Below are 25,365 nucleotides of genomic sequence, written 5' to 3'. Positions count from 1 at the left end.
TAGGGGTTCTTTTATTAATATTCTGAGATCTTATCAGTACTCCATAGAATATATGAGTGTATGTAAAGATCGTCATAATCCAAATTCGAAAACTTTGATTTTTCCCGAAAATCCACCAGATACCGAAAGAATTGATTATAAGGTAACATGATTAGAAGGATTTAAATTCAAGAATTATAAGAGAGGATCATAAAAGGAATATAAAATATTGAGAAAGGTTTAGGGGAACCCAAGTAATGAGATCCCGGATATGATCCCTCAAACGATAAACGAGAACGAAAGTTAAGCGAACCATATAACAGATAAGTGATCATTAGCCAAGTAATTAAGGTTTAATCAAAGAGGTTAGTGGATGGTGATGTCATCACACCACAAGGAGAAGACATGTGTTAAAAGATTACACAATCATGATGACATAAGCATGACAAGTAGATATGTTTAGTTGGTTGATTATTAGCCAAGTATTATTTACCATGGTAAATTCTGAAAGTAGCAAAGCAAAAAGGAGAAGCAACCAACAATTCATATCACAAAAATAGAAGTTGACTTTTGCTTTCCAAGAACAAAAGCTCTCAGCCCTTTTGCTATTCAAGGAAGAAAAAATTGCAACTCCAAGCTCCACTCCATAATCAAATCCAAGGTACTTATGTAAGCTTCCCTATGATTAAATGAGTATATCCTAGGAGTTTAAGCTTCTAATTCCTTGTAAATCTCTTCCAATAAATTATGGAAGGAGATGGTGAATAGTGTTTTCTTAAAATTAATTTTGTGTTCTTGATTTCTTTGAAAAGATCAAGCTTGTAGGAGGTTAGATCAAGGCTCCCTAAGGCTTCCTAGCAACTTATCACTCACCAAAGAAGGTAAAACCTCATACCCTAGCTTTACTTTTGAGTATTTAGGAGTTGTTATGATTGATATAGTATATGAGAAGCACGATTCTTGTTTGTTAAAAGTTTGGTTGGAGTTGTAGTGATTTTGGGTTATGAATCTTGGTTATTGGTTAATGAATCTTAAGATATAGTTAGTAGTTCATGTTTGTGGTTGAATAAGTTGGAAGACCTTGAGGTTATGGACTGATGTGGTAGGGTTTAGGTGAAGTTTTGTTGTATTGATGGTTATGAGTTGGTTGGTGGTTAATTGGAGTAGTATAAACATTGGTAATCGCGTAAACATAGCCGTCGTAATGCCCGTTTTCATTCAACTGCTTGTACTTAGTGTTCGGGACAGAAAGCTCACTGACCAATCTGTAACTTTGCCATGTTTAGCTAGATCGTGTCGTAAGCTTCATTTTTATATGTGGATCGCTCGGATCCGATGTACGTTTTAGGAGAAACGACCGTTTTAAGTAACGGCGTTTCGCGAGCGAACCATTACCCCTCGCTTTATTTTGAAACCTTGATTAAGGTCCTTAAATGACTAATTGGAGTACAAAACAATTATGTAAGATTAATTGGTCAGTTAGTAGAGTATTCGCGAAAGAGTCGCCTTAAAATTCGTAACGATTAATTTATTAAAATTAGTGGAGCCGAGAGTACGCGAGCGAGCGATTAACGCAAATCCTTAAATCTTCGTATATACAATTACTTTGCACTTCTCTGACGGGTGCGATCATACCAGCACTAATGCACCGGATCCCATCAGAACTCCGAAGTTAAGCGTGCTTGGGGAAAAGTAGTACTAGGATGGGTGACCCCTTGGGAAGTCCTCGTGTTGCACCCCTTTTTTCGTTTCACGTTTTTTTTCTTCTTAAATTATTAGCTCTTTGTACAACACATTTCTTCGATGTTTAGTTCATTTTTTCCCTTTATTAAAATTAGTGGAGTCGAGGGTACGTGAGCGACCGTGGTCTAATTCCGGCTTATGTTATTGTTCATAGGTTACCGGACCCACTCTAAGCTTAAGTCTACCCCGGAACGCTCAGGCAAGTTTTCTACCCGTTATACTGTTGTTGTGATGTATATATTTGTATATGCATTATCTTGTGATAAGTGCATGGTTGTTATTAGCAAGTCTTGAGATATATTGGAGCATGTTGATATGATATATATATATATATGCATGCATGTTTCGTAATCTTGATATCTCATTGTTGATTCAATTGATTATAAACTGCATAATACCTATGCTAGAGATAAGCAGTACTTGCGTATACCCTTAGTATAGGGGACCCAGAGTTGAACATTTTTCTAAACCGGGAGGTGATGTTCCCGAGTATATTATATATATATATATAAATAGTTTTCAAAACTATTAATCGAATAATGTTTATTCGATAGTTTTATATTATAAATGAATATTAGTCTGAATATTCATTCGAGGATTTATGACTCCACTTATTTTATTTAATGAATATTAGTTTGAATATTCATTCGAGGACTTATGACTCCCCTTATTTTATTTAATGAATATTAGTTTGAATATTCATTCGAGGACTTATGACTCCCCTTATTATATTTAATGAATATTATTTTGAATATTCATTCGAGAACTTATGACTCCGCTTATTTTATTAAATAATATTCTTTATTAAAGAATAATTTTCGTTATTCGCCAAGTAGTCGAGAAATGATTGATATCGTCAATCATTCTTACCTTAAATATTTTTTGAAAGTTATTTTCAAAACTTTTACTTCATTTGCTTTAATAAAAGCTATTTGTTATTGGAATATTAATTATAGCATAATATTCAGATATTCTTTGATTATCTTGGAATTGATTTATTCTATCAAATCATCCTTATTCCAAACACTTTCAAAAATATTTTTGAGTCTTCAAAATGATTTTAAAGGCTAGAGTAGATCCCAAAACTTGTTTTCAAATTTAAGATCTTCCTTTCGAAGGGGATTTAAATACTCGCTTAAAAATCTGAGGGATCTGGCTCCGTGATGTATTTTTATATTCACAACAAGGTTGCTGTGTTGATAAAAGAGTTTTTGATTACTTACCCAACATTCGGGAAGTAAAATTCTTGGAATGAGTTTAATCCATTAACATGCATCGCCTGAGAAATATCGGTGAGTTTTTCTTTCCAACTTGTTAGGAATATGTTGTGTACTTGATGATAAGCTAAACAAAACACCTTAGTAGATTTAACTTAGTGAATTTTGTAGCACCCGACGGATGATCAATTATATTCCCGATGGCTGATTCAATATAGTCCCGACGGATGACTAATTAATATCCACCGGGTGAGTAGCTTATGTAACAATAAGTACTGTAGCACATTTTTGCAAACAACTTTGTATAGATTCTGTAGTAGCTTATGAATCATGTAGACTGCTAGTAGATGTGCAGAATAGGTTGATTAAATGTTAATATAAGATGTCTTGTAACTCTGCACAAATGAAATGGAGTCAACTGATAAATGGCTACCCGACGGATGATCAACAAAGCTACCCGACGGATGATCAACAAGGCTACCCGAAGGATAACAAGCATGTACCCGACGGATGATCAATTCAAATATCTGTTGACAGTGACAACACAGTCACATGCATCGAGTGTTTGCAAAAGGAATGTGGCAGCCTGTTTAGCAGGATTTTGAGAACAAAGAAGCATTACCATTTCCATGCTATTATGAAGATATTCAAAGATGCTGGAATAGAGTAGTGAAGCAGCATGGAGTTAGACTTGATAGGTTTTGTTTTATTATCTTGTCTTATTACTATGTAAACTTGGTGATATATAAACCAAGTGTAGCAAGTAGAACAACCAACAAGACTAAGCAAATATATTCTCAGAGAAACATTTGTAAGCTGAATCCTGTAGCATTTCTCTGTAAGTTTAGTTGTTCATATTTGTAAGAAGCTGTGAGCTATTCAAGCTTCACAGGGTTCTCACTCGATATATATATATATATATATATATATATATATATATATATATATATATATATATATATATATATATATATATATGTTGGATACATTCAAATCCACCAGAAAGTTTTAAAGACCTAAATTTTTATTACTTTGTGTTTGATTTACTTAACTATTTATTCCGCACTTTGGAAATCAAACAGTTAGATATAAATTGAGTTAGAACCATTTTTCATAAGTTCAAAAAGAAGCCAGAATTACATTCAAACCCCCCTTCTGTAATTCTTGTTGTATTGTTAGGGAATAACAATTGGTATCAGAGCAAGCTCTTGAAGTACAAAGAGTTTAAAGATCACAACAAAATAGTAAGATGAACAAGAAGGATGTTGGAGTGAAGATTCCATTTCTGGACAAAGACAATTATCACCACTGGAAGGTGAATATGCACCTACATCTTCTTTCTCAAGATGAGGCCTATGTGAATTGCATAGACAGAGGTCCTCATGTGCCAATGAGAGCTGCAACAGGCAATGAACCATCTGTTCCCAAGCCTAGGCATGAATGGTCTGATCCTGATATTGAGCAAGTCAGGAAAGACAAGAAGGCCATGAATATATTATTCAATGGAGTTGATGGTGATATGTTTGATAACATCATTAACTGAAAAACAGCCAAGGAGGTTGGGGACACAATTCAAATTATCTGTGATGGTACTGAGCAAGTAAGGGAGAATAAGATACAACTGCTAATTCATCAATATGAGCACTTTCATTGTGAAGATAGTGAGTCTCTCACTGACATTTTTAGTAGATTTCAAAAACTACTAAATGCTCTGAAGTTGCATGGAAGAGTCTATTAGACAAAGACTCCAATCTCAAGTTCCTTAGATCTCTTCCAAAGGAGTGGAAACCAATGATAGTCTCACTGAGAAATTCTCAGGATTACAAGGAGTTTACCTTGGAGAGACTATATGGCATCCTGAAAACTTATGAGCTTGAAATAGAGCAAGATGAGAGGATGGAGAAAAGAAGGAAGAAAGGAGGGTCCATAGCATTCGTTGCTGAGTTAGAAAAAGAGAAGGAGGTGAAGGTAGAAGCTGTTGAGTCTACTTTAAGGGTCTGTGAGAACAAGGGCAAGGGGCTGGTAGCTGAAACTGAAGATCATTTGAGCCAAGATGATATGGATGATATTGATGAACATCTTGCATTTCTTTCCAGAAGATTTTCCAAGCTCAAGTTCAAGAAGAACTTTGGAGCAGTTAAGCCAAGTAGAAATATTGTGGATAAATCAAAATTCAAATGTTTCAAATGTGGCTTGGCAGGGCATTTTTCCAGTGAGTGTAGAAAGTCAGATTCCAGCAAAACGAAGTTTGAGCCAGTGGATTATAAACATAAGTATTTTGAGTTGATCAAGCAAAAGGAAAGGGCTTTCATTACACAAGAAAATGACTGGGAAGAAGATGGATTGGATGAGGATGAAGATGTCAGGTATGTCAATCTAGCCCTAATGGCCAAGTCTGATGAAACAGAAATAAGTTCTTCAAGTAATCAGGTAATCACCACTAACCTAGCACATTTATCTAAAGCTGAGTGTAATGATGAAATCAATGACATGTCTACTGAATTATATAACTTGCGTGTTACACTTAAGTCCCTCACTAAGGAAAATGCTAAAATTAAAGAAAACAATTTGTTTTTAAGTGAGAGGAATAATGTGCTAGAATCTCAGTTTATTAAATTTCAGAAATTGAGAATTGAATGTAAGATTGCTAAGGATGAATTAACCGAGTCCTTGAAGAAATAGGAGATTTTGAAGAAGCGGCTTGAATGAGAACATGAAGTGATTAAAGCATGGAAATCATCCAGAGATGTCCATGCTCAAATCACTAAAGTTCAAGGTATTGAGTCCTTTTGTGATGCAACCTGGAAAAAGAGTAAGGAGAAGCTGGAATCCAAATTGGTTGAAGGATTGCTAACAGATGTGGACTCGACGGATGATGAGAGTCATCCATCGGATAATCAAAAGGATTATCCGTCGAGTGACATAAATCCTCATCCGTCGGCTATGATTAAACCTGTGAGCAAAACCAAACTTGCCAAGTTAAATGAAAAATATGGATTAGTTTCCAAAAACTTTGTTCCAGGAGAATCAAGTCAAGTGAAGAAGGAGAAGAAAATGAATGTTGGTCATCTGTCCATTAAGCAATTGAATGACAGATTAGAAAAGATTGAGGTTAAAATAGAAACTAAAAAGAAAAACAATAGAAATGGGAAAGTAGGGGTTAACAAACATAACAACTACACACCTGATAAGTATGCTCCAAGAAATATCTGTGTTAAGTGTGGTAGTATTAATCATTTTTCTGTTAATTACAAACTTGCCATGCCTACTCCTATATCTGTACCATCTTCTTTTCGCAACATGAATGCCATGCCTTCTATGCCTATGAATGCTATGTCTGCTCAGAATATGAATGCACAATTTGCTAATATGCCATTTGCACCTAATCCTTATTATGCTGCATTTAGTATGCCTCAAATGCCATTTAGCTGGCTTACTGGAATAACATGTTTGCAAATAGCATGCCTTTTCCTGTTAATCAAAATATGCATGATAATTCTATTTTAATGACTGGTTTCAAAGGTTCAACTCAGATGACTAGGGATGAATTAGATATCCCTAAGTCAAATAAGATCAAACCTAAGAAACAAAAGAAGAAAGCTAACAAGGCAGGACCCGAGGAAACTTGGGTACCAAAATTATTTTGATTTGGTTTTGATGTGTGCAGGGAAACAGAAAGAATCTTTGGTACCTGGATAGTGGTTGTTCAAGACACATGACTGGAGTTTCTACCCTACTCTCAGAGTTCAAGGGGAGAGCTGGCCCAAGTATTACTTTTGGAGATGACAACAAGGGTTATACTGCGGGATATGGCTTGATTTTAAAAGACAATGTCATCATTGAGGATGTTGCCCTAGTGGATGGTCTCAAGCATAATTTGCAGAGTATCACCCAACTTTGTGATAAGGGCAATTCAGTAACCTTCAACTCAGAAGTCTGTATTGTGACAAATAAAAGAAGCAACAAAGTGGTTCTCACTGGTGTGAGAAGAGGAAATGTGTATCTAGCTAACTTTAACTCATCTAATGCAGAATCTGTCACTTGTCTTCTCAGTAAAGCAAGTCAAGATGAAAGTTGGATGTGGCACAAGAAGCTATCCCATCTAATCTTTAAGACCATGAATGAGCTTGTCAAGAAAGAACTCGTTAGAGGAATTCCTCAAGTGGAATTTTCTAAGGATGGACTGTGTGATGCCTGCCAAAAGGGAAAGCAGATTAAAGCATCATTCAGAAAGAAGCTTGATTCAAAAACTGAAGAACCTTTGCAATTGCTTCACATGGATTTGTTTGGACCAGTCAATGTGTTGTCCATCTCAAGGAAAAGATTTTGCCTAGTAATTGTAGATGATTTCTCAAAGTTCTCTTGGACATATTTCCTAAAGTCTAGAGATGAGGCTAGTGAAATCATCATCAATCACATAAGGCAAGTCAACAATCATCCTGATTTCAAAGTAAGAAGAATAAGGAGTGACAATGGAACTGAGTTCAAGAATTATGTGATAAGATCATTTTGTGATGAAAATGGGATAATGCATGAGTTTTCTGCAGCAAGAACTCCACAACAAAATGGAGTGGTAGAAAGGAAAAACAGATCTCTTATTGAAGCTGCAAGGACAATGCTTGAAGAATCAAAGTTACCAACAAATTTCTGGGCTGAAGTTGTGAATACTGCCTGCTACACTCAGAATATTTCTTTGGTTAATCAAGCAAAGTGCATGACACCATATCAATTATTCAAGAACAAAAAATCAACTCAAAATTTTCTTCATGTCTTTGGGTGCAAATGTTATATCTTGAGAAATCAGACTGATCAATATGGGAAGTTTGATGCTAAAGCAGATGAATGAATTTTTGTTGGATATGCTGTGGGAAAAGCATATAGAGTCTACAATCTAAGAACCAACATTGTTATGGAATCAATACATGTTGTGTTTGATGATAAAAAGATTGAAGGACTGCTAGATGAAGATTCCCATGAGAGTCTGAAATTTGATAATGTGGAGATGGTTATATTTGGCTCTATAGATGAAAAACTTTGCAAAAAGTTTGCCAAATTGATGCAAAGTAAGTATGAAATGAGCATGATGGGAGAACTAACTTACTTTCTTGGTTTGCAAGTTAAGAAAGTTAGTGATGAAATATTCATTAGTCAAACTAAATACATTCATGATCTTTTGAAAAAGTTTGATCTAATGGATTGCACATCTGTAAAAACTCCCATGGCCACTGCTACTAAGCTTGAATTAAACACTACTGAAAAGTCTGTGGATATTTTAAGTTATAGGGGCATGGTTGGTTCACTTCTGTACGTAATAGCTAGTAGGCCAGATATAATATTTGCTACTTGTCTTTGTACTAGATTTCATGCTGATCCTAGAGAATATCATTTAGCAGCTATTACGAGAATTTTCAGATATCTTAAGGGAACACCAAAACTTAGCATTTGGTACCCTAGAGATTCTGGTTTTGATCTAACTGGTTATTCAGATGCAGATTATATAGGTTGTAAAATAGACAGAAAAAGTACAACATGAACTTGTCAATTTCTAGGAAACAAGCTTATGTCCTGGTTCAGTAAAAAGCAAAATTCAGTTTCTACTTCTAAAGCTGAAGCTGAATATATTACTGTTGGTAGTTGCTGTGCACATATTTTGTGGATAAAAAACCAATTGTTGGACTATGGTCTACAAGTGGATAGGATTCCTATTTTCTGTGATAACACAAGTATAATTGCCATCATTGAAAATCCAGTACAACATTCAAGAACAAAGCACATAGACATCAAGTACCACTTCATAAGGGAACATGTGCTGAATGGTACTGTGGAACTGCATTTTGTTCCAAGTGAAAAGCAGCTTGCAGACATATTTACCAAGCCACTATATGAATCCACCTTCTCAAGGTTGGTAAGTGAGTTAGGTATCCACCTTCTCATTTCAGATATTTTGCAAGTTGTTATGCAGCCATAAATTTAATTGATTTTTCTGCTTTGGATGAAATTTTGGCTAAGTCAAAATTTACATCCCGACGGATGCTCATTATCCATCAAGTTTGATCATCCGTCGGAATACAATTTGTCCATAAAAATCAATTATTTTTCTGGAATATTTTATAACTCGACGGGTAACTGATTTATCCTCATCCGTCAAATTGTCTCAATCTTAGCCGTTAAAATTCTGAACATTATCCATCGAGTATACCTACAGCTTGTAAGCATGACACGACGGATAAGTAAATTTTTTTTTACAGTTTATTTATTTTTAAAACGGCTATTTTGGGAAATTTTTATTGGTCCTTTATTTTACTTTATTATTTTGTTAGTTTATTTCTGAGATAGTATAAAAGCAAATTCATTTTTTTTCTTTTCTTTTATCATTCTCAAGATTCAATCGCTCTAATTTCTTTCTTCTCAAAAGCAAACTCTCTCTCTGCAAATTACAAATCTCTAACAATGGCACCTGTAGTGAAAATCATGTCTCAAACCGGTTACATCTATGAGAAAAACAACTTCTCAGCTTTAGTAAATAAGGAGATTCAACAATCTGGTGACTATCACAAAATGATGGATTTTGTGAAGAACTGCAAACTCAACTATGCCATGCTGGAATCACCCACCATTTACTGTGAGGTTGTAGAGCAGACGTGGACAAATGCAGTGTACAACTCAACAGACAAGACCATCACTTTCACTCTAAAAGGTAAGCAGTTTTGCATAAACAGTGATATTATCAAAGCATGCTTTAGGATTCCTGATAATACTGTAACTGCTCCTCACACAGACACTAACATCGTTAACATGCTTAATTCTATGGGCTATGCACTCACTACCTCTAAGTTAAGTGAAATTAGAAGGTTGGGTCTTAGGAAAGAATGGAGTTATCTGTGTGATGTGGTAACTAAAGTATTTTCTAGTAAGATTAACAACTTTGATTCTATCAATATATCCATGCTCAACATGCTTTACATGCTAGTTACTGATAAGTATTTCAATTTCAGTGACTTGGTTTTGTTTGAATTAGGCTTTAAGTTAGGAGAACTTAATAAGAGAGGTAAAAGTGTCTATTATGCTAGATTCTTTATGATGCTTGCTAACCATCTTATTGAGAATATTGAGATTGAGAACCCAACCAACAAGCTGAATTGTTGGGTTCAAGAAAGAAGGATTATTGCAGATTTAAATAGAGCAAATCATCACAAGGAGGTGCCCTTGTACTATTTTCCAGTAATGGAGGGACCTCAGGTAAGTTAGGTAATTTCTATTGTCTCTACTCTTCCAACCTCACACATTTCTTTGCATTCTAGTATAGCTATGACATCTGTGTCAATGACCCAATAGATGCCTACCCAAACTACCAAACCAACAAAAATTTCTAAATCCAAAGCTAAGAAAGCCCCCTCTGATTTCTTTCAAAAGAAATCAGTTGTAAAATCTATTAAACCTAAAGAGGGGAGTGTGAAGGAGGGTAAGAAAGGTGAGGGACAAGGTGAAAATCAAAGAAGCCCTAAGGATAAGGCTGGTGAGAAGAGTGTACCCAAGCCTAGACACACCACAGTTTCCCAACAAACTGTGGTTGTTAATAAGGAAATTAGCTCATTATTGGTTTCAACTTCCCAAAAGGATGTTACCATTGAAACAAGCTCCCAACCAGGAGCACAAGCCGAGAGGGGTAGGGACACCCGCTCACCATAAACTTATGCTAGAAAGAAAAGATCAAAAACCCTTGGGGATGCACAGGGCTCACACACTGTGCAAACTGGTGCTAAAGACACAGTCACTGCACCTTCTCAAAGTCAGGTTGATGTGGCTCCAATAAATGTGGAGTCACAGCCAAAATCTCTCATAATTGAAGCACCTGATACACCAAATTCTCCCACACACTCACTGGATGTTGACATGATTAATACATCACTTCCAAATTCTCCATCTTTAACTCTCTTGGAGAAGCCAAAAATCCAAGTAAGTGAGCATCATCTTTTAGATGATTTGTTGGCTCATTTACCATTTCTTTCTGAGACTGTTGAGACATCTGTGCCAAAATTCTTATCAATCTGCACAGAGTCTACAATAGTCTCCAATCCAAACTCTTTCATTTCTACTATCCTGATGGATATTCATCATCCGTCGAGTAGTGATTGTATCCCGACGGATAAGCCTAACAGCAGTCATCCGTCGGATAGCTATACTACTAACCCGATGGATATTCCTCATCCGTCGGGTGTCTCTACACAACTTCAAATTTCTTCAATTCTTACAAGTGCAGAAGACCTAGTAGTAGTGCAATCACTCTTAGGACTGAGGGAAGGGAGTGATTTGAGTGAGAGTCTGGGTTGCTCCCAGGAAAAAGGAGAGAAAAAGAGTGAACAACTGCAGTCCATTTTTCAAGACTTGCAAAAGTGAGTGAGAGGAGTCCCACCTTAGATGGTAAAGGTGAGGGTGTGAGGGTGGGGAGCCAAGGGGAGCCCTTGATACAAAAACAAAGAGAAAATGAGAGAAATGTAGGTACAGGAGAAATAAGGATGGATATCATTGCTAATGAGTCAATGAATGCCAATGATGCAGACATTGAGAAACTATCTCAGCATATCAAGCTGTTGTAGGTTCCATCTCTTTGCATGCTGAGGCATTTACTCATCCTGTTCCAGCATATCAAATTTTGGCTGGACAGGGCAATGAAGATGCAAAAAGGATGCGGAACTTGGTGCACACCACCCAGTCAATGTAAAGAGCTAAGGATGCCATCATAGCTATGCCACCTAGAGGTGATGATGATGTTGACTATGGGACTGGGGAATCTGATGATTTCTTTGGTGATATAAGTGAAGAGGGGTCACTGGACATATGGGGAGAAGTAGGCCCTAGTTCCAAATCTGGTATGCCATCTTGGGCATTTTCAAAATAGTGTGATGAACACTATTTCAAGACCACCCTCATTCAACTTATAAGTCAGACACACTATGCTCTTCAATCCACAACAAATGCCAGCACCAAGAAGCTCCTACAAGCATACCTTGCTTTTCTTCAATTACAATAAATCCAAGGTTTTCAACATACTCAGGATGTCACTTCTTTCAAAGGTGAAATTGATCAAATGAAAAGTGACATTTCTGAAAGGTTGGATTCTAAACTTCCAGAAGCTACAATGCTTGATATTAAGAGACAACTCAGGAAGAATTCTGATCTTGCCACAAAGATAAATTCCTTGGATACCAGAATGACTGCAATGGAAGCTTCTTTAACAGCTATACATCTAAATTAAGCTCAACAAACTTAACTGCTACAATAACTAGTGGCTGCATAATCTTCATCCTCCACTCTATTTGATGATAACAAAAAGGGGGAAAAAGCTCAAGTAAGGGTGAGGGGAAAAAGGCTCTAGTAAGGGGGAGCTTCAGCTAAACATACAAGTGAGCAAACTGATTGTGCCAACAATTGCTTTCACAAAGCCACCGGTGTTGGATAATATTGATCTAATCCAATGAGCAGCTGAAAAGCTTGAGTCAAAATCAAATCCTAAGATGCTTGATGTTACAACTTTAGAGAAGGAAATAAAAGAAAAATGGAGAAAGATAGATGTAGATATTCAACAAAAGTTTGGCCCAATTCAGAAGCCAGACAAAGTCTCCAGTCATCACTCTCAAGTCATGAAAATCTCTGTGAATGACATAAGTATGAACTATCTGGAAAGGGGTCAAACTTCCTGCATCAAATCTCAAAGAAGGATCTCATTATGAAGGCCAAAAGGAACTACTCTATGTTTTCAGATAAGAATCATATGGATACAGTGTTTGAAACACCTAGGACAGATGAGAAGAAGCTGTTGGCTAGGTCTATTGCATTCTACAAGGATCCAACTGATTCAGTGCTTAAAAGGAGAATTGCTAAAATTTACAAAAATGGTAAGGAGATTTGTGTGGTGGTTGGACACCCACTGTTTATGGAAGCTAAGAAGGAAGAGAAAGAAAGAATCAGGCTAGAAAAGAAGCAAGCTGCCTTGGATGCTAAGAAGCACAGACAAAAGAAGGAGCAAGCTGCTATCTTGGCCAAGCTTCAAGCTGTAAAAACCACAACAGAAACCTCTGCACAACCATCTGTAATTTCTGAATCTCAAGATCTAAAGGTGCAAGCTGAACCACAACAGAAAATAACTTTCAGATACAAGGAAAGGGCCAAAAGAAAATTGAACTTTAATGATTAGGAAAGGGAAGACCAAGTTCTCAAAAAGTCTACAACTACAACTCAGACATCAAAACCCTCAATGGTATTTGGAGAATTCAAGGTGGTAGATCCAACAAGGAATATACATGGTGAGCCCATAATTCCAAAGGATGAACCAGTGGACTGAGATAGTCTACCAATTCCTGAGATGAACTTTCCCATCTTCAAGACAAAGAAGACAAAGACAAGAGCTAGCAATAAAGTGAATCCAGTATTTCTCAAATCCAAGACACCAATCAAAGCCAAATCTACAATTAACAAGGGAGACATGTTGTACATCTGTGACATCAAAGAGTTTTCTAACATAAACCTTTACTTAGATGAATTGGAAGAAATTAGAGGAATTGATGCTCACAGACATCTCCCTGAAAGGCTGATGTTCAAATACAAGGGAGGTAGAGAGCTTATATGGCCACTTCACAGGATTCTTCTAGAAAGCCAATATGTGCTAATAAAAGTGTACTCTTCATTCAAAAAGAACTTTGGATACAATATAACAGCAAGAAGATTAGTTATAAAGAAGATTGAGGAGCTAAGGAGTAATAGAGCCAAAGATGCACTACCAACGACTCTGTCAATTCCCTTCACAGGAAAGAGAGTGCATCTGAGTCCCTATTGACTGATGGAATTCAGGGATGAAAAAGGACTTAGAAGATTCTTCAGATTGGAGGACCAATTGAGTATCTCTAGCAATGAGACTCTTTTGGAAATACAGGAAATACTAGATTTCTCAAAAGCCGATGAACTTGAATTCCACAGACAACTCCAGAATCAAATTGAAGAAAACAACAGAAGGCTTGGGAAGAAATCCAGACAATCAAGAAAATAAAGTTATCTGCTCAGACTAGAGGAGCACCTTATAAGTTTTATCAATTTTTATTTTGTGTGTTTTGCACCTTATAACAATTGTGAGCAATTTCTTTGTGTTCTTTGCATTGTTCAATTTTTAGCAATTTGTAGCACTTATAAGTTTTATCTACTATTTTTCAATCTGTATCTTTAGGATGTTTTGTCATCATCAAGTTTCTCTTAATTTATGGCTACAATTCTAGTAGACATAAATTGGGGGAGATTGTTAGGAATATATTGTGTACTAGGTGATAAGCTAAACAAAACACCTTAGTAGATTTAACTTAGTGAATTTTGTAGCACCCGACGGATGATCAATTATAGTCCCGATGGATGATTCAATATAGTCCCGATGGATGACTAATTGATATCCACCCGGTGAGTAGCTTATGTAACAAAAAGTACTGTAGCACATTTCTGCAAACAACTTTGTATAGATTCTGTAGTAGCTTATGAATCATGTAGACTGCTAGTAGATGTGCAGAATAAGTTGATTAAATGTAAATACTTATGTCTTGTAATTTTGCACAAATGAAATGAAGTCAAGTGATAAATGGCTACCTGACGGATGATCAACAAAGCTACCCGACGGATGATCAACAAGGCTACCCGATAGATAACAAGCATGTACCCGACGGATGATCAATTCAAATATCTGCTGATAGTGACAACACAGTCACATGCGTCAAGTATTTGTAAAAGGAATATGGCAGCCTGTTTAGCAGGGTTTTGAGGATATAGAAGCATTACCATTTCCATTCTATTATAAAGATATTCAAAGATGATGGAATAAAGTAGTGAAGGATCATGGAGTTAAACTTGATAGGTTTTGTTTTAATATCTTGTCTTATTACTATGTAAACTTGGTGATATATAAACCAAGTGTAGCAAGTAGAACAACCATCAAGACTAAGCAAATACATTCTCAGAGAAACATTTGTAAGCTGAATCCTGTAGCATTTCTCTGTAAGTTTAGTTGTTCATATTTGTAAGAAGCTGTGAGCTATTCAAGCTTCACAGGGTTCTCACTCGATATATATATATATATATATATATATATATATATATATATATGTTGGATACATTCAAATCCACCAGAAAGTTTTAAAGACCTGAGTTTTTATTACTTTGTGTTTGATTTACTTAACTATTTATTCCGCACTTTGGAAATCAAACAGTTAGATATAAATTGAGTTAGAACCATTTTTCATAAATCTCAAAAAGAAGCCAGAATTACATTCAACCCCCCTTCTATAATTCCTGTTGTATTGTTAGGGAATAACACAACTAGAGGCGACTTCTTGGTGGAGTCGTATCAACAAGTTTCTACTTGGGGAAAGGGGGAACGAGCTTTACGCTTCAGAGTCATGGATTTTATCTGAACTAGGAGTGGCGTAAGTGGTCGAGTGGCGCCGGCCCAGCCTTATAATATTGGCCCAAATCGCCCAGAAGTCTCGCTAAGACGGTCCATTCCTTTAGAGTCCAGCGTTCGGTCGACAAGTAAATCTGACTGTTCTCCTCTACATGTAGAAAATTGTGGGGTTGCACTATTGCGACTAATCATCGTGAGTGGTCTTCCTGGCACGACAAACTCCCGTAATGAGTTCATCATCCAGTTGGATATTTCTGCAACACTACCCAAAGCACTTCGATAGAAAGGCTACGGCTGGGCGATTGTTGAGTGTTGGCAGGGTCGAGTTTTCAAAATGATGTTTTCATCAAATGAAGTATCTCGTAACTTCATTTCATTTTGATGATATTTCAAAGATTGATTCTATACAAGTTTTGTCTTATAACTTCATCTATGGGATTAACTATTTATACCTTGAATAGTGGTAGTTCAAGTAGTATTCGAAAAAGATATAAGTATATTGTAGTGTCTGGTAACTTCATCTTTTCCACTTATATCTAGTTAATGATTATCTTATGCACGACAAAGATTTTCCGATAAACGTTGAGACAAGGTTAGATATATGAGATCACCTTGCAATGATATTTTATACAGTTATAAACTGGAACTCTGTGTATATTATACATGGCAGAGGATTTCAAAGATTTTGAGAAGTATATATGTATATATACTGAATATTTTGCGACTTCGTTGCATTAAGATATCAAACTTGGTTCATTTCTGCTTGACCAAGACTTTCATGAGTACTATGAAGATGCTCATATATCATTAATTATTATACATATTATTTCGATGGGCTTGTTTCGCACCCTTGTTTTCTTCTTTCACCACACAACAACAGATAGACAAGATGAACATGACCAAGCTCCCAATTCGTAAGTGGATAGGAAACGTTCCGCAGTTTCCTATAGGCATTGATGTCGCTGTAGCTGAGGTAGAAACTACCAATAGGCTAGGTTTTCAACTGTTGATGTACCAGACTTATGTATATTATGAATTTTAATAATAGCAAAGAATATGTAAATTTATTCGGAAACCCCTTTTGAGGTGTAATGACTTATAATTGTGGAATAAAATGACTTGTGTTATTTTGGTATTCATCTCTGAGACTATAACTCATGGTGTGTGTGTATATTGTGGGTCACAGTATGCAGTAATTGGTTTTTTATTTAGATTAAGTGTTGTTAAGGGAAATGGAACTCGTGACAACCCAGATCCCTGACCTCGGATTTAGGGGTGTTACAAAAACACTTGAGCACAACAACTTCCTGCAACTATGTATTCAGCCTCAGCTGTAGAAGTTGATACAGATTGTTGTTTCTTGCTATACCAGGATACAAATCTTTGTTTAAGAAATTGACAGCTTCCTCTAGTACTCTTCCTGTCAACCCTGCATCCAGCAAAATCTGCATCTGTATAACCAACAGCTTCAAAACCAGTTCCCTTAGGATACCATAATCCCAAGTTTGGAGTTCCCTTCAAATATCTGAAAAATCCTCTTTACAGCCATCAAATGTGATTCTTTTGGATTGGCTTGAAATCTTGCACACAGACACGTAGCAAACATGATATCTGGTCTACTTGCAGTTAAATAAAACAATGATCCAATCATCTCTCTATAGCTTAAAATATTTACACTCTTTCCCTTTTTATCTTCATCCAACTTTGTTGCAGTAGACATAGGTGTAGATGCAGGTGAACAATCAACCATACCAAACTTTTTCAGTAAATCCTTGACATACTTAGTTTGGCTGATGAAGATACCATCACTTCTTTGACTAACTTGAAGTCCAAGAAAGTAACTCAGTTCTTCCATCATACTCATTTCATATTTACTTTGCATAAGCTTAGAGAATCATTGGAAAAGCTTCTCATTTGTAGAACCAAAGATGATATCATCCACATAGATCTGAACTAGGATCATATCCTCACCATGTTTCTTGTAGAAGAGAGTCTTGTCTAAGGTACCTCTAGTAAAACCATGCTTCAGTAGGAATTCTAACAGTATGTCATACCAACCTCTAGGTGCCTGTTTTAGTCCATATAGAGCCTTGAGTAACTTGTACACAAAATTTGGAAATTCTGGATCTTCAAATCAAGGTGGTTGTTGCACATAAACTTCTTCTTCTAGCTCACCATTCAGAAAGGAACTTTTGATATCCATTTGATACACTTTGAAATTTGAGTGTGAAGCAAATGCTAGAAAAATCCTTATTGCTTCAAGTCTTACAACTGGAGAAAAAGTTTCATCATAATCAATTCATTTTTCTTGTGAGTAGCCTTTTGCAACCAACCTTGCTTTATTTCTGGTGACTATACCATTTTCATCCATCTTGTTCCTGAACACCCATTTTGTCCCAATAATGCTTCTATTCTTTGGTGCAGGAACCAATTCCCAAACTTTGTTTCTTTCAAACTGATTCAGCTCTTCCTGCATGGCAGATATCCAATCAGGATCCAGTAGAGCTTCATCAATTTTTTTAGGCTCTACTTGAGACAGAAAATATGCATGTAGGCACTCATTAGCAGTTGCACTTCTAGTCCTCACACCAGCAGTAGGATCACCAATAATTGCTTCTCTAGTGTGACTTATATCCCACTTCCTTGTATGACTTTTTTGACTTGTGCCTTCATCATTTTCTTCATTGTTGGTATGACTGCTAAATCCTTCTTCTCTTCTTCCCCCTGAGTTTGTGCTATTAAATTCAGGTGTTTGGGATGAGCTTCCACTTCCATGATTTTCTTGTTGAGTAGTCTCTTCATTTAACATCTGTTGTGCATCAACTTCATCTTCCCCATCAGAATCACTATCAATGTTGAGGTTTTTAAATGCAAGGGCTTTAGCTTCATTATCATCAAGGCATTTCATGCCTGGACACTTGTCATCATCAAAAGTTACATTTGTGCTTTCCATAATTTTTTTTGGTCAATCGCATAAACTTTGTAGGTTATTCTTTCCAATGAATATCCCAGAAAAATTGCTTAAAAGACTTTTGAGTCAAATTTTCCCACATATTCAGAGTTGTCTTTCAAAATGTAACACTTGCTTCCAAACACATAAAGATGCTTTACAGTAGGCTTTCTTTTAGACATGATTGAGTAAGGTGATTTGCCATGTGCTTTGTTAATGAGATATCTGTTCTGAGTGTAATATGTAGTGTTAACTGCCTCTTCCCAGAAACAGCTTGTTGGCAACTTGGCATCTTGCAACATTGTTCTAGCAGCTTCAACTAATGTTCTCTTCTTCCTTTCAAATACTCCATTTTGTTGAGGTGTTCTAGCAGCTGACAATTCTTGAATAATGCCTTTACTTTTGTAGAATTCACTCAATGTAGCATTTCTGAATTCTGTTCCATTATCACTTCTCAATCTTTTTACACAGTTGTAATCTTTAGCCTGTTTTTCTATCTTCTTGATGTGCTCAATTATGATGTGTGGAGTTTTATCTTTAGAGTGCATGAACTCTACCCAAGTGTATCTTGAGAAATCATCCACCATCACAAGTGCATATTTGTTCCTTGAAATTGATAAAACATTTACTGGCCCAAACAAGTCCATATGAATTAGTTGCAAAGGAGTATTTATAGAATTCACAGTTTTTGACTTATGACTTGATCTTTTCATTTTTCCTTTCTGACAAGCTTCACAAACTTCAACTTGAGGAAACTCCAGTTTAGGCATGTCTCTTACCAACTCCTTTTTGACCAAGGTGTTAATTGCTTTGAAATTCAAGTGAGACATCTTCTTATGCCATAACTTGCTTTGTTCTTCTGATGCCTTGGTGTAGAAGCAACAAATTCCATCCTTATTTGTTGAGTCTAAGCCTGCAACAAACAAGCTTCCTTTTCTTGCTCCTTTCAGAGCAACTTCACCAGTTTTCTTGCTGATAAAAGTGTATTCTTTGTTGAATAAAACTTCAAAGCCTTTGTCTGCAAATTGGCTAACATTGAGAAGATTCACTTCAAGACCATCTACCAGTGCTACATCATCAGTGACAACATTTTTAGAAATAATCTTGCCATATCCCATTGTGAATCCTTTGCTGTTGTCTCCAAAGGTCACCAAAGGGCCAGCTTTCTCCTCAAACTGTGATAGTGGGGCTTTATTAACTGTCATATGCCTGGAACATCCACTGTTTATGATCTAGATGACTTTCTTCACTTTGCCCTTCACACAATGAGTTTTAAGTGTGTTTAGCAACCCAAGCAGTGTTGGGTACTTTCTTCTTATTAACTGATTTAGCAAAAGTAGAATGAGTAGTTTCAGATAAAATAGAGTTCATTGATTGTTGAGCATTTTCCCTTTCTGTTGTAGATTCAATTCTTATTTCCTTGAGGTCTACTCTCAGTTAGTGGCAACTTTTCATCACTTTTAAGTTGCAAGGAATACAGTCAAACTTGTCACAGAAGGAGTAGGGATCATTTACATTTGCTTCATTGTATTTGCAGGAACCTTCAGTTGGCTTTCTACCTGCCTTTTTACAAAGGCGAGTTAGGTGATTGACAAAGCCACTTTTCTCACATTTCTTTTTTGGAGCATCTGCAACATAGGCAAAATTGTTGCTTTTGCTTATCCCTATTTTTCCATTTCTATTTTTCTTTTTCTTTCTTGCATCTTCATTTTTTGTCTCTTTGACAGGTGTCTTGGGGCTTTGTTTGTCCATGAGCTTTTCTTCAGTATTGGAAGACTGAGTTGATTCTGTAGTTTTCTTCTCTTTATCCTCATCAACAATTTCTTGCTTGATAATCAATTCTTCTTCACTGAAGCTGACTTCACATGCCTTGAAAATAGGTGATGTAACCTTTTTCAACATAGCTGGAACATTTTCATTAACTGTTGCTTTTCTTTTGTCACATGTCCCTTTCTTCTTGCTGTTCAAGGCATCATAGTCAAGACCAATATCAATATTTGCACATGGTTTATTTTTCTCATGATACTGTCCAATTAACTCAGATGCATTCTTGAAAGACTTCAACTTCACCTCATTCTTTTCCAGCTTCTCCCTTAGCACTGCTTCAATTTCACTTGCACACTTGAGCTAGTTCTTGAGATAAGCATTCTCTTGCTTTACAGCTTCAAGCTCCACCAACAATAATTCAGTTTCTTGCTTCTCACTTTCAAGCTTCTCATTTATCTTTGTTAATCTGCTAGCTTCTTCATTAGTAGCAACCATGCTAGTGTGAATGTGAAACATTTATGCGCTCATCTTCTCTACAGTTTCCTTATATTGACTCACATTTAAATCAATGGTGGTAAGAGTTGGTACCTGTGATTTAGATGAGGATGATTCTCCTTGCTCCAAGGCCATAAGTGCATAATTTCCAAATTCTTCATCTTCATCATTTTCAGAGTCATCCCAACTTTTACCCTCTGTAATATAAGCTTTGCTTTGCTGTTTCTTCAAAAGAGCTTCATACTTTGCTTCTAATTCAAGATAAGTTTTATCCTTCTTTGCTTTCTTGGGTTTCCTGGATTCTGTAGAAAAATGGCCCAACTCATCACAGTTGTAGCACCTTATCTTAGATCTGTCAACATATCCAGTTTTGTAACCATTCTTGCTATCAGAGGTATCTTCCCTTTTCCTTTCCAGCTGCTGTCTTTGTTGAAAGACTGTCCTTTACCCTTGAAAAATCTCAGCTTCTTTACTCTAATGTTAGAGAATTTTCTAGCCAAATAATCCATTGACTGATCTAGCCCATACAGTTCATCAAGAGTGTATAACTCATCTTCTTCTAATTCCAGAATGACTTGTTCCCGTGAATCATTTGTTCTTTGCTCACTTGTTGAGGCAACTGGAGTTTGAGATCTTAGCTCATTAGTAGATGTTTAGCTTTCATTGACAATTAAAGCACTTGAGCCATCTACAACATGTCCTTGTCCAGATCTCAATGATTTTCTCTGAATCATTTCAAGTTCATATATTTTAAGAATTCCATATAAAATTTCCAGTGTTATCCTACTCAAGTCTCTCCCTTCCCTAACTGCTGAAATTTTCTGTTCCGAATGATCAGGGAGAGTAAGCAAGAACTTTAAGTTCACTTCTTCAGCTTCATAATATGTATCATGAAGTTGCAAGTCATTTATCAGCTTGTTAAACCTTTCAAACACTTCAGTAATACTTTCCTTTGGCTTAGCCATGAAACCCTCATACTGTGAAATCAGTATCCTTCTCTGATTTGATCTAACTTCCTCAGTTCCCTCACAGAGTATCTCAATCTTTTCTCATATTTGCTTGGCAGTGTCACAGTTGACAATGTTGTTGTACATCACATTGTCAAGTGACTCAATCAATATTAATTACAAGCCACTATCCAGGAAAACTTTCTCTTTTTCAGGCTTAGTATACTCAGAAGGGTCTTTTGGAGCATAATGAGTTGGGATAACCATGTCTCCATCTGTAGATTCCTCAATTCTAACCATAGGAGTGAAGGGCCCATTCTTGAGGTTCTGAATGTAGAGTGGATTGGCCATCCTGATAAAGAACAACATTTTCTTTTTCCAAAGAGTGTAGTTAGTTTTGTCAAAGGTAGAAATTTTGATGCTACTGATTTTCTGTGTATTCATTCTTCCAAGATCTTGAATCTGTATACTTTCAAATTTTTCTCTGATACCACTTGTTAGGAAATGAATAACACATAGAGGGGGGTGAATGTGTTTTACTATTTTTGAGCATTTCTTGAATCTTTTATGGTTGAACAAAGTAAATTAAATCTTGTAGGAAAAATGTATTCATGCAAAAATTAAACTTGCAGAAAATAAAGAACACAAATCTTCAAAATTCACTTAATTTTATATTAAAATTAAGAATGTTTTGCTACAAAATTTCTAGGCTCTTTGTTGATAAAGAGCTTAGCTTCTTCTTGAGAGAGTCACAAGATTCTATCTTTTTTTGCTCCACTGACTAAAAGACCAGTGTTAACTTTATAATTCAATTAACTGCTGGTTTACAAAGTGTATAATAAGACATGCTATTAACTTTACTAAGCTGTCACTTGTCATTTCCATTTATAGAAAAGTATATCTTCTATATCTGGCTTAGCATATCTTTAACATCCTGTGATTATCTTGATCTTCCTTTGTCAGTTAATCTTCACCATTAATCTTGCACATCCTTCAAGTTGCTTTTTGTAGACTTGTCAATCCAGCTGTTTGGATTGTTTGTTGATTGTTAATCTTGGACATTGAACTGATCTGCAATTTTATACTTTGAGATTTTACCTCGAGATCTCCATTCGGTCTATAGAGAACTTGACATCTCAATAAGTATATTGTCTTATCGAGATCTCTAATACTCCATAGCAAATTTGACTTGTAGAGGTCTCTAAGTTCTCTATAAGAGAATTTGACTTGTCGAGATCTCTAGTGTTCATATCTTCACTTGACTTATCGATAACTCTGAGTTCTCTAGTGGCTTCTTGACTTGTCGATATCTCAGAGTTCTCCAGTCAAATTTGACTTGTCGATATCTCAGAGTTCTCCAGTGAATTTTGACTTATCGATATCTCTGAGTTCTCTAGTGGAATTTGACTTATCGATAACTCAGAGTTCTCTAATGAATGTTGAATTGTCGATAACTCTGAGTTCTCTAGTGAAGAAATGACGTTTCGATATCTCCAAACTCCATGTCTTCAATTTCGCTTGTCGATATCTCTGTGAGTTCTCTAGTGCCTTTCCTGACTTCTCGATAAGTCATTTTGAGTTCTCGAATGACTTCTCTATAACACTAAATCTGTGATTTGTAGAGATCTTGACTTAGAATCTTTTTCCTAAAATAGATTTATTCAACTCCAAGCTTCTTCATAATTCTTCTGAGGCATGATCTTCATGATCGTCTTCCAGATAGAAATCTTAGGCTTGACACTATTTATAGAAAAAGACTCCAGTCTGCTCCTTTGATATTTTTGCAGACTTCGAGTGTTACAAGTACAAAATGCAAATTAAGACAACAATACAACTTACTTAGGGTTGATAAAATATCTTAGTCTTGTTAAAGTACAGGCATGCCTTATACAATACCTATGTCATTGGTTTTACTGATATGATCTTGAACAACTTTGTGCAAGGATACAAATGATTCCTTGAGTTGATTTACACTTTTATCAATCCCACTGAGATCATACCTAGACATTTGTCTGAGAAGATCTTAAATTGGTTTTTGATCTCAGTTTGGGAAGGGATGACATGGTCCATCTTTTCTATGACCATCTTCATTACTTTGTCTTAATGTCCATTCAATGTTATTTGTAGAGCTTTTCCAAAGTTATGGAAAGCCCCGATTTGAGCCTTGTAGACCTCATTGATGGCATCATATACCTCCTGTGGAGTGGGGGATCTGGCATTGCTTCTCAAGATTGTAATATACTCCTCCCTGAATTTTGCTAACACAACATCCATATCAATTGTAAATTCCTTGTCCAACCAAGCATCATAGTTAGCATCCTGACCAGCTTCATCAATAATCTTTGCTTGATTTTATTCCACTTCAGCCTGGTAGGAGAGCATGATAGCTTGGTAGTCTTGATTGGACATGTTGGATGTGAGTAGCTATTGTGAGATTTGAGCCAGGCCTCTAAGTTGATCAACTCTAAGATCTTCAATTGTAGATGGTTGATTTTCAATGTCTTGGAGCCATTGGGAGATGATGTGTGATTGATAAGTAGAGGGTTGTGAATTAGAACCACCTGTGACTGAAGTCACAGTTTTGCTCACAAATTGCTATGTGGTTTTGACAAGTTGTTGTTCCTCACATAAAGTGGGAACCTTCAATTGAATTGGAGGGGATTTGACTGGGTTACTGTCATGTGCACTAGTCTCAAACCCTTGTGCTTCTTGCAAAGAACTGTCACTTGAATGTGATAAACTTGCCTCCCCCATAGCAGGATCATTGGCAATTGTACTCCTAACAATAACTGCCAAATCAATTTCTACTAGGGTTTTGAGGGGTGATGTTCCTACATGAGGAACCTCCAATTGAATTGGAGAGGATTTAGATAGCTCCCCCTCATGAGTACTACACACAAACCTTACGGTCTGTGAAGACTGATTTGCACATGAAGGTACATTTAGTATCTCCATGGGGTCTTCAGTAAAAACTGATAAATCACCCATGGTGTTGATGGTGTCATCAAGGTCTACCCCAGATAGTAGCCTCTCACCATCTAATTGAAGTGTCTAGGTGGTGAGCAAGGTTTCTTGAACCAAGTCACTTGATTGAGCTTGCACTTGAGAATTGGATTCAAGTGCTGTTAGTAGAGAAAAAATTTACGATATGAAAGATTGTTGCTCAGATGTGAGTATTGGCAGCTATCCCTGAATGGATGAGGGAGCTTCAAAATATGTGCTCCCACTGTGTGTGCCATCCTTATTCCTCCTACCACACATTTGAATTGCTTCAGGTGCAGGCTGTGCAGACTCTGTACAAGGTGCATTGGGGTAAATGCTCTTTTCAATAGACACACCCTGTTGAGAAGATATATCTAGAGTCTGTTTAGTCCCCATTTTTACAACTGCATCCTGTTAGGAGGATACAGAGGTGGCTTGAGTGATCAGCTTAGATTTCTTACTCTTCTTTGATCTTCTAACCAAGGGTGACTCAGCTTCAATTTAATTCTCACCACTCTCAGTTATAACTGTTAAGGTTACCTCATTTCTCGTTAGGAATATGTTGTGAACTTGATGATAAGTTAAACAAAACACCTTAGTAGATTTAACTTGGTGAATTTTATAGCTCTCGACGGATGATCTAATATAGTCCCGACGGATGAACTTTATAGTCCCGACGGATGACAATTTGACATCCATCGAGAGTGTAGCTTATGTAACAAATAAGTACTGTAGCACATTTCTACAAACAATATGTTTTAGTCTGGTAGATTGTGTAGGGCTCTCTAAGTCATATTGACTACTAGATTGATATGCAGAATAGGTTGACCAATTATATGAGATGTCTTG

General features: G+C 36.4%; 1 non-coding gene across 1 annotated transcript; it reads left to right on the top strand.

The window, feature by feature from the left end:
• Positions 1-1,600: 1,600 nt before the first annotated feature.
• On the top strand, positions 1,601-1,719 carry LOC141675314 (5S ribosomal RNA). Its single transcript, XR_012555972.1, has one exon. It is a non-coding gene; the product is annotated as a 5S ribosomal RNA (ribosomal RNA).
• Positions 1,720-25,365: the final 23,646 nt, after the last annotated feature.

This window comes from Apium graveolens, chromosome 7 (assembly GCF_009905375.1).
Source record: "Apium graveolens cultivar Ventura chromosome 7, ASM990537v1, whole genome shotgun sequence".
Classification (NCBI taxonomy): domain Eukaryota; kingdom Viridiplantae; phylum Streptophyta; class Magnoliopsida; order Apiales; family Apiaceae; genus Apium; species Apium graveolens.
Note: the sequence above shows the minus strand (reverse complement) of the source record. Positions and strands in the feature narration are given on the sequence as shown.